This window comes from Artibeus jamaicensis, unplaced genomic scaffold, assembly GCF_021234435.1.
Source record: "Artibeus jamaicensis isolate MK-2021 breed Jamaican fruit bat unplaced genomic scaffold, CSHL_Jam_final contig_354, whole genome shotgun sequence".
Lineage (NCBI taxonomy): Eukaryota > Metazoa > Chordata > Mammalia > Chiroptera > Phyllostomidae > Artibeus > Artibeus jamaicensis.
In genome coordinates, this window is record NW_026521803.1 from 16,644,749 (window position 1) to 16,654,966 (window position 10,218).

General features: G+C 39.0%; 1 protein-coding gene across 2 annotated transcripts in view; it reads right to left on the reverse strand.

Annotated features, from left to right (window-relative positions):
* Positions 1 to 10,218, reverse strand: part of GAREM1 (GRB2 associated regulator of MAPK1 subtype 1) — a 178,549-nt gene that overhangs the window by 26,808 nt on the left and 141,523 nt on the right. The gene's annotated exons all lie outside the window — the stretch shown is intronic.

Genomic DNA, 10,218 nt, shown 5'->3' on the forward strand with positions numbered 1-10,218 from the left:
TTTCCAAAGAGGCACCTGATAACCTTCATCAGTGTTCAGATCTTTTATTTCCCTTATTAGTAAGTGGCCTTCATCATCAGTATCTGAACATCACTGTTCATTCACAGTTGTTAAATATGGTTCGTTGCTTTTTGTATGTCCAGTTTTTTCCAGTTGGTTCTCTTGGGGTTTTTAGGTAATTATATTTTATTCAATCAATGAAAAATTTATCTTCACATTTTCAGTTCTTATTCCTTCTTTTCCATAAGAGTGCTGTTTCAGATTTTAATGATTATTACCAGTTTTAATATAAACAATGAGAAATTTGATTTAAAATTTTTTAAATCAAATTCTATTTTTGTATTCAGTAAAATGGTTATATGTTTACTTTTAATTTTAATGCACCAATTGCATATTATAATAGTAGATTCCCAAACATTAAAATAACCCTACATTCCTGAAATAACCTGTATTATCCTGGTGTACTTAAAACTATTTTGCACAATTCTCTTAGATAATATTTGATCTGTGATTCATGTATTTTACAGGTGAGATTAGTCTACAGTCCTATTATATTATCTTTATCAGGTTAGTCATCAGGAAGTACTATACAAGATGCAAGATCAAAACCAAGGGGGAGGGTGGAAGCAAAGGAGGAAGGTGGGGATGGCTGGGGTGAAGGGAGTGGTGGTGGTGGGTAGTTGCAGACAACTGTTATTGAACAACAATAAAATAATTTAAAAAGTCTGAAGAGAAAAAAACACCTAAGATTGACTTTTTCCTTTTATGTTAATAAAAACACATCTGAGTGCATTGACTGATAATGTTCATATTGCTTACTAAGTAGTATTCATCAGTATGTGTTTAACTAGGTAGTAACAATGTTTATAAACAGCTTCTTACCCATATTTTTTTGCCAGATTGGCGGACATATTTTTGGTGTGCCTCGGAATCTTAGTAATTAGTTCATGTGTGCCAGGGGATGAAAAAGGCGGGAGAGCACTGCTATAGAGAAGTGGATTTCTCTGTAGGAGGCACTGTCAGTACCCAAATAGCAGCACAATACCGTTTTAATGGCGAGTCACGCTCCTAAGGTTTAAAGTCCATTTTAGGTGACTCAGTGGACTTAAAGGCTTTTTTTTTTAAACAAGACCTCAACTGAACTGTGCTTACTTTCAGAATTAGTATTCACCTTGCCCTCCCATGGACTCTGGGCCTTCCCATGGATTCTGGGCTTCTACTTACTGGAGTAAGTTTAGGAATAAATAAATTCCTAAATAAATAAGTATTTTTGTAATAAATAAAATTTATTTATTTACTTACATATTTACATAAGTAAATAAATAAATTTTAACGTTTTACTTGAAATAATTGCAGGTTTGCAAAGAAGTTTCAAAGGATATACAGAGAGTTCCTGTATACTTTTCATGCAGGTTCTTCTGTTAACATGTTATATAACCATGGTATATTATCAAAACTGAGAAATTAAGACTGATACGGTATTTTAACTCAGTGATAAGCTAGCTTTGTTTGAATTTTACTGATAGTTTCTCCTCTCATGTCCTTTTTGCTATTCCAGGACCCAACCAGGATACCACATTGTATCTAGTGTTTGATCTGTGAGTTTCTTGGTCTTTCCTTGCTTTTTACGACCTTGACAGTTTTAAAGAATACAGATTAGGGTTTTTTTTTTAAGCTAATGAATAATTTATAAATGATAGTTGACTTTCTTTTCCTACAGGACCTGGAGCTTCAAGGTTTTAATTATTTTATTCTCTTCACTTTGGTCACCAAGAGTCCTTATAAAGATTTGTTTGCTATTAATTCTAACTTTTGAGTTATCCTGAGGGCTTTTACTTTCAGCCAGCATCTAGTTGAGATTCCAACAATATAGATCAGAGATCAGCTAGCGACTTGCCCAGGTTTCAATTCGGTCTCCCATCTCGCTTTGTGAGTACAGTTTTATTAGGACTCAGCCATGGCCATTCATTTACATAGAGTCCGTGGCTGCTTGCACTGTTTGACAGTATCAGGAAGCTCCAACAGGGACCGTACAGCCCACAAACTCTAAAATGTTTACTCTTTGCCCCTTTACAGAAAAAAATTTGTTGGCTTCTAGTATAGATAAATGAAAGTAACTATGGCCTTTGGAAATTAATTGGTACCATACTATGAATGATACGATACTATGAACTAAAGCACAGCCTGAGTTTGAATCCTGTCTCTATTGTGAAGTGACCTCACATGAAGTGTTTTACTTCTCTGAATCCGTTCCCTCCTCTATAAAAAGGGAATATCACCATCTACTCTGCAGGCTAAATCAATGTACATAAAGATCTTCCCACAGGGCTTGGCATATGGTAGGCTCTCAAGAAATAGTGACCATTATTATTACTTTCACTAATAATAAACCATTTTAATTCTTACAATTTTTTCACACTACCTTCCACATCTCTGTAATTTTCATGTCGGTTTCTGGTCCATCCATTACTGTTTTCAAGCTCAAACCACTACCTCTAAGCACGATCTTTTCTCCTACACTGTGAATTGTTCGAGTTTAAAAAAAATTTTTCTAATATATATTTTCTATTTTATTGATTATGCCATTACATTGTTCTATTCCCCCCTCTGTTCCCCTCCACCCTGCACACCCCTCCCTCACCATTCCCCCCCTTTAGTTCATGAACACGTGTCTCAAGTTCTTTAGATTCTGTATTTCCCCTACTATTCTTACCCTCCCCCCATCTATTTTCTATCCACTGTCTATGCTACTTATTCTCTGCACCTTCTCCCCCCTTCTCCATCTCCCACTCCCCTGTTGCTAACCCTCCGCATGATCTTCATTTCTATGGTTCACTCCTGATCTAGCTGTCCTCTTAATTTGCTTTTGTTTTAGGTGTGGTTGTTGATAACTGTGAGTTTGCTGTCCTTTCACTATTCATCTTTTTTATCTTCTTTTTCTTAGGTAAGTCCCTTGAACATTTCATATAATAAGGGCTTGGTGATGATGAACTTGAATTTGATCTTATCTGAGAAGCACTTTATCTGTCCTTCCATTCTAAATGAAAGCTTTGCTGGATAGAGCAATCTTGATTGTAGGTCTTTGGTTTTCATGACTTGGAATACTTCTTTCCAGCCCCTTCTTGCCTGTAAGGTCTCTTTTGAGAAATCAGCTGACAGTCTGATGGAAACTCCTTTGTAGGTGACTGTCCCCTTCTCTCTTGCTGCTTCCAGGATTCCCTCCTTCATTTGAATCTTGGCTAATGTAATGATGATGTGCCTTGGTGTGTTCCTTCTTGGGTCCAACTTCTTTAGGACTCTCTGAGCTTCCTGGATTTCCCAGAAGTCTATTTCCTTTGCCAGAATGGGGAAATTCTCTTTTATTATTTGTTCAAATAAGGTTTCCACTTGTGACTGTTCCTCTTCCCCTTCTGGTACCCCTATAATTCGGATGTTGGAGCATTTAAAGATGTCCTGGAGGTTCCTGAGCCTCTCCTCATTTTTTTTGAATTCTTGTTTCTTCATATTTTTCTGTTTGGTCATTTTTTCCTTCCTTCTGGTCTACTCCCTTGATTTGAGTCCCAGTTTCCTTTCTATTACTATTGGTTTCCTGTGCATTACCATTCATTTCAATTAGTTGAGCCTTCATATGTTCCTCTAATTTGTGACTAAAATCAACCAGTTCTGTGAGCATCCTGATCACCAGTGTTTTGAACTGTGCATCTGATAGTTTGGCTATTTCTTCATCACTTAGATTTATGGGCTCTGGGGCTCTGAGTTGTTCTTGAGCCATGTTTTGATCTGTTTGTGCCTGTTACATATGAGGAGAGGTGCTTTAGGCATTTACCAGGGCAGGGCCACTCAGGTTGCTGGTTTGTGATGCTGTATGTGGGGGCGGGGTCAGAAAGGGAGCATTGGCTGTCCTCTCCGTTCGCCCAGTCCACCTCACCATTTGCCCCCACCTGCTTATCCGAGTGCAAATGTGCGAGCCCACCACCCTGCCCCACAGGGTCTCAATGCTTGCCTCTTCACTGGTTTATCTGCACGCAAATGCTCGACTGACCGCAGACAGCCAGCTGTGCCTCTTCCCTGTGTCCGCCTGTAGCTAGCCCGCACCTGGGATCTGCACCCTCGGCCGCCTGTGTACCACCCTGGTCGGGGGATCTTCCCTGCCTGACCTGCTCCGCTGCTGGCTTCGCCCCTCTCACCGGTTTAGCTGAGTGGTTCATTGTTTTTGGACTCCGTATTGTTGATTTTCTGTGTGGTTTGGTTGTGTTTAGTGTTGTTAAAACTTTGTTGTTTTTAGGTTTGATCGTGCAAGGACACAAAGTGTTTCCACCTACGCCTCCATCTTGGCGGAAGTCCCGAATTGTTCAAATTTTCATTGAATGTGTTATCTCAGAATAAAACTTAATGTCAGAATAGGGCCTAAAATATCATTACCGTTATATCTCAAAGGAAGTGAGTGTACTAGCTTCCAAAATGCTCAGCTGCATTGCCGCACTTCCTTTTTATTGGAACTTTGTAAAAAACTTGGCAGTTCCTCCGTTTGGATCAGGAAGGAGACAGGGATGTTGAGAGACGGGGCTCTCATGAGGTTTGAGAAACACACACGTTCATGCTCAAACATCAAACTATTTCCAGTTAACATACAGGGAGCCAACAGCATTTCTCAAATATGAAGCAGTAACTAATTGTCTGCTTTTCAGCTCTTTAATTGATGCTATAATTTTCTTAATTTATGTTTATAAACATACTCTTTCCCGAATAAATAAATTAGAGGTCTAGTAAGTACCTCACACCACACAAACTGAAAGAGAATGTCTACGTAGCTTTTGGTATATAAATCAGACAGTACCGTGCACAGACAAAACAGATGAAAATGATCTTTTCTAAATGTCACTCTCTGGGCACATCCAACAGTTTTGTTAACTTTTTCGTGTATGTGTGTACTTCTAATGGAAGTTATTCCTATCCCTATACATTAACATGCATAACATATGTGAGTACAATCTGTAATTCCATGCTCCCAATTCTGATGTCACCATTAATGCTAACAATTAGCTCTGCCAAAATTATGAGACCAATGTACTGACCAATCTTGTGGTCACTGTCAATGACAGATGAAGAATCTCATGAATAAATGTTCTTCCTTTGGCAGTTGAGCCAAATAGTCTCTTCTGGCTTCTACAGATGTGATTTATTCACATAATTTCTTTCCTTTTTTTACTTTTTTAATAACGAAAGAAACAATGTGCTCTGTCTAAGTGCTCTGGTATGCGTGCCTGGTTAACATTTCCAGTTTCAATGTTTCCTGAGAGGAAGTAATTCAAAGTGTGTTATCTAAACAACTCTAATATGTCTAATCCAGGAAACTATCAGGGTTTTACTATTCATAATGCCATTCAGAGTTAATACCCCATGGTCAAGCAACGTTTGGAAACACTGATGTAAAATTTTACACACACACACACACACACACACACACACACACTCCAATGGCACTGGTAATAGGCAATCTCTTCTCTAAGAATAATTGTTCTAAAGATCAAACATATCACAGAGGTTAAAATTTCAACTCTTGGAAAGAAATCAGGATTGGTCTGATTTATAATTAAACAGATAGTATTTGATTAATATTCACACATTTCTCCCCAAACTTTAGAAAATGAGAAAAGGCATGAAGAGTTCAGTAAATGCCAATCCTCAGTGCCTTTTTCTTTAAGCAGGAACCAGGGCAAGGATGACGTGTACAATGGGAATGATTTGATCTGTGATGCCCGAGGACTTGCCGATTGGTAGTTCTTCAGAGGAGGTCTTTAAACTTCAGATGACATAAAAAGCACCAGACTGTCTTCAAACACTGAAAGAATTAACCTCACAACTGCATCCAATTAATCATTCTGAATAAATCTTAAAAATAATGACAACTGACTCACTGTAAGAAAAACATGCAATTTTTAAAGGCTGCGAATAAAAATAAAAACAAGAATAAAAACTGAGAATAAAAAATGAATACCTAAAGTCATTCACTTTTCATTTTTAAAATTCATTCTTATACAGTAAAATTCAAGTTGCATAGTAATCAATATTTCCTGATCTCTCTGCAAGAACACAGTCAGGCACCACATAAGGTTTCAGTCCACAATGGGCCACATGTATGACAGTGGCCCATAAGATTATAATGGAGCTAGAAAATTCCTGTCACCTAGTGACATCATCACTGTTGTAATTTCTTAGTATAACACATTACTCACGTGGTTTTGGTGATGCTGGTGTAATAAATCTACCATGCTGCCAGCCGTATAGAAGTACAGCACATGCAATTAGAGGCTTGATAATGATAATAAAAGACTACGTTACTAGTTTTTCCTATACTATAGTTTTCTCATTTAAAAATATATTTACTGTACTACAGTTTTTTTGTCATTTATGACCCCTCTTGAATGCATCATTTTCTCTTGTGCTTAATTTCACCTTGTGTTGTTTTGTACAGTGACATGCGGTAGAGACTCGCAGCCTTGGGTCACCAAACTACGCCACACAGCCCAGGCGTGGAGTAGGCAACACCGTCCAGCTTCGTGTGGTGCACTAGATGATGCTCACGCGATGACAAAGCACCTAATGATGCGTTTCTCAGAATGATATGTGTATCCCTGTTGTGAAGTGGTATGTGGGTGTATGGCCAAGAACAAGGCAGTGTGTTGAAAGGCCTCGCAGCAGCTGTCAATGTTAGGGCTTATAGTAAACCTTTGAGGATCTTAATCAGCATACTCCTAACTCATCAAAATTCTATCCAACTCGGTTATGAGTTTCTATACCACAGTGCAATAGAAGTAAACATTAAAACGAGAAATACAGGCTGTGAAATGTTCTAACAAACGCAAGAGACAATAAACAAAAAATTTAAGTGAGACCATGAAACAGCGCAAAGCAGGCTGTAGGGCTTCTCCACGGAAAGGCAGAAGTCACACACATCTCAGGAGATGAGGACAAGTTTCGAATTCTGTTCAAGTACTTCTCTTTAAGATGCCAGAGAATTGCAATACATTTTAAGAAACTGGATGGAAACGACAGTCATGTTGGACAGGATTTTTGTTAACATTTACAGCTGCCCCCAAAACTGGATATCTAGAATTACTCATGCTCCAAAGGCTCCAGAGAGGCAGGAGAGATGCCAGAGTAAGTAATCCCTGTCCTTTTGAAAAGAGAAACACACTGCCCCTCAGACACTGTTTTAATCTTATACAACAGGGAGATTCTTTTTCTGAGTTGTGAGGACAGAAACTAGGAATATAGTTTAAACTAAGAATGATGGTTATGATTAAACTATACTCTTAAAAAAAACTCCCCAAAGGACAATAATGTTTCAGCACCATTGTTTTGCATTACTTTCCAGGATGACCACAAGACAGCTGATGAAAGCAGAAGAGAGGCTTGTAGGACGCTGTTGCCGCCTTTCGGGAGACGAGCATGATCAGAAAGATGGCTGAGAGCAAAAGAACTGTGACAGGAGTAGAACCACACGCACTCAAAACCTCCCCACTGATGCATCTTCAAGGCCTTGTCTGTGGTTTGTTCTGTTAAAATCAGTGAAGGAAGTAAAGTGACATATGTTTAATTTCCCTACTTTATGTAGGGAAATAAGATATAGTCTAACTAGTTGGCAGAAGGGAGAAGGTCATTTCTTCAGCACTTTTTCAGATGGCAACTTCAAATAGGGTGACTGATATGTTAAGATAAAAGGCACAAGATTGCCTCAAGTCCATGACCTGGGAAGAAAACAAGGCTGATTTTCAGTAACTTGAAAGCCTGGGGGAAAAAGTCAAAAAATTCAGCATCAAGTTGTATGAATCATATTAAACCTCAGAACTTGCCCTTCCTTCTTCAGTAATGCATTTTAGTCGCGTCAGTATATCTTTAACACTCTTCCAAGCAGCAATGCAAGAATCCAGCTCTAGTCTTGTTTCTCTACTAATTCTGGTTAACATTCTGGGTTAGTATTTTACAGCAGTATTTTTGAAGGGGTCCCTTCTGACTTGTTCTAATTAATCTAATAAGAAACTGTTGATGCCAATAGAAAAGAAACATCAAATTAACTTGTAGGATTTTATTTTTAAAATATTGGGATGATGCTCTGGTATGAAATAAGCTGTAAAACTCTGTACAACATTTATAAAAGCTGCTAAATATCCTGTGTATCAGAAATATACTATGTATAAATGTTCCAGAAATACAAAAACAAAAGGATATGGCTAGGTAACAAGTATTGAACACATTTACTTATATTTTTAAGAAAGAAAATGAATTTAACATGCTAATTATTGTGTTCATGTGAAAGGCTGTTCTGATCACGACTGTAAGACTTAGCTCGAGTCCACAAACAGAATGTGAGGGGGCAGAAAGATGATGACTGGATTGAATTAGGGGACCTGGCTTTGCCGCTAAGTAGTTCTGTGGCTTCTTGTGGATCAGTGAAGTCAGCTAACATCTGTTTCTTAGTTTTCTTATGTATTAAAAGGAGCAGGACTAGGCAATGTGTAAGGGCTCTTCCAGATTTGAAATTGAGCGATTATAAAAATTCAATGTCTGTAAACTTTTGTCCAGCTGGATTATTTATAATATTTCACCATCTGATTCTTGGTGATGTTTCTCAATGTTGAGAAGCATAGCTATGGCTGAAGTTGTCTGAATCTGACATGATTATTTTCCTATTAAAAAAAGGCATCCCTGACATTCTTCACCCCACACTGCGGCAGCTCTGTTGCTAGACGCTGACATCCCCGCCAGAAACAGGTGCCAAAGCTGGTAATCAGGAGCTGATACGCAGGTGACAGGGCTGTCAGCTCAGCTCCTGTCCCAGACCACGTGGTAATGGCCCGCAAGAGGTCTGTGCGCACTGACTGAAGTGGCGGTGACTGCTCAGCATCTGACTGAATCTTCCAAGTCCCGAATGGGGCACTTTCTCTGGCTGAGACAATGCAAACTTGTTATTTTGCCTCTGGGGAAATATCTATGCTGGAACAGCTGAAGGCTTGGACCTCATTACCTCATTAGCTGGAATGAAAATAGCAACATTATAGCATCCAGATTAGGGTATTTGGGTTCTCTCTGATGTGAGAGCAGTAGGGGCGTCAGCCGTGAAGTCAAGATGCCTTTTACCCACTTAAAGAGAGCTGCAAGTTTCCCAACGCCAAATCTGGAGGCTACCCTTCCTTCCCTGGCCACCAATGCTGCAGTAAAGACAGAACTTAAACGAACACTTAATTTGTTAATCATTGTTTTTTGATGGCAGAAAACACTGTGTGGGGAAAATTTCTCATTACTGGGCTGAGTTTGAAAGGCTGGAAGACATTTGAAATAACTCACTCAGTACTGGCGTAATAAGTTTCCAAAAAAGTATTTGAGGAGAAGGGGTATTTTGGAGCAAAAATAACAGCAACAAACAGATATGATGTTCTTAATATTAACACACTGACTGTAAAGCACTAAACAAAGTGTAAGTGAAGTAATCTGTGGTGGGAAATTTTCTGACAACGTGCAACTTATTTTGGTATGATTTTACATTCTAAAACAGGGGTTGGTAAATGTTCTTACAGGGCCAGACAGTAATACTTTTTGGCTTTGTGGGATATTTGGTCCCTGTTGCAACTGCTCAGCTCCGCTACTGCACTGCAGAAGTAGCTCCAGACAACACTAAACGTGTGTGTGGGGCTGGGTGCCCACGGAACTTGACTGGCAAATGGTGGCTTGCCCCATGACTACAGTTTGCCAACCCCTGTATGTACATACTTAAAAGCACTTTGGTGCATTACTTCATTTAAGTCCCATGACAAATTTGTAAGGTGGGAAGTATCACCCCCATTTTGCAGGTGAAGACCCCTGGGCTCAGGCGGTCCTGTGGCCTGCCTATGGCACAATCAGAGCTTGGAGCTGGGATCTGGACTCAGCTCTGAATCCAGAGTCTGAGCCACATGCCACAATGTGATGTGCTTTTTAGATGGTACATAGCAGCTTATTAAAAGAAAGATCCATGTCTGCAAAATGGTGCTGCTATTTTTCTTAATAAATGGTAGAGAAAGGAGCCTTTGGTTGCGATGAGCAACTCACAAATAGGGTATCTTTTGATTTTGGAAGTAAACATGAGGGTAGAGATGTTGGTTAAAAAGTAAATGATAATTAAGAAAGAAAACACCTAATATAGTTAAAAACAAGTATGTAGGAAAGCAGATACACAAA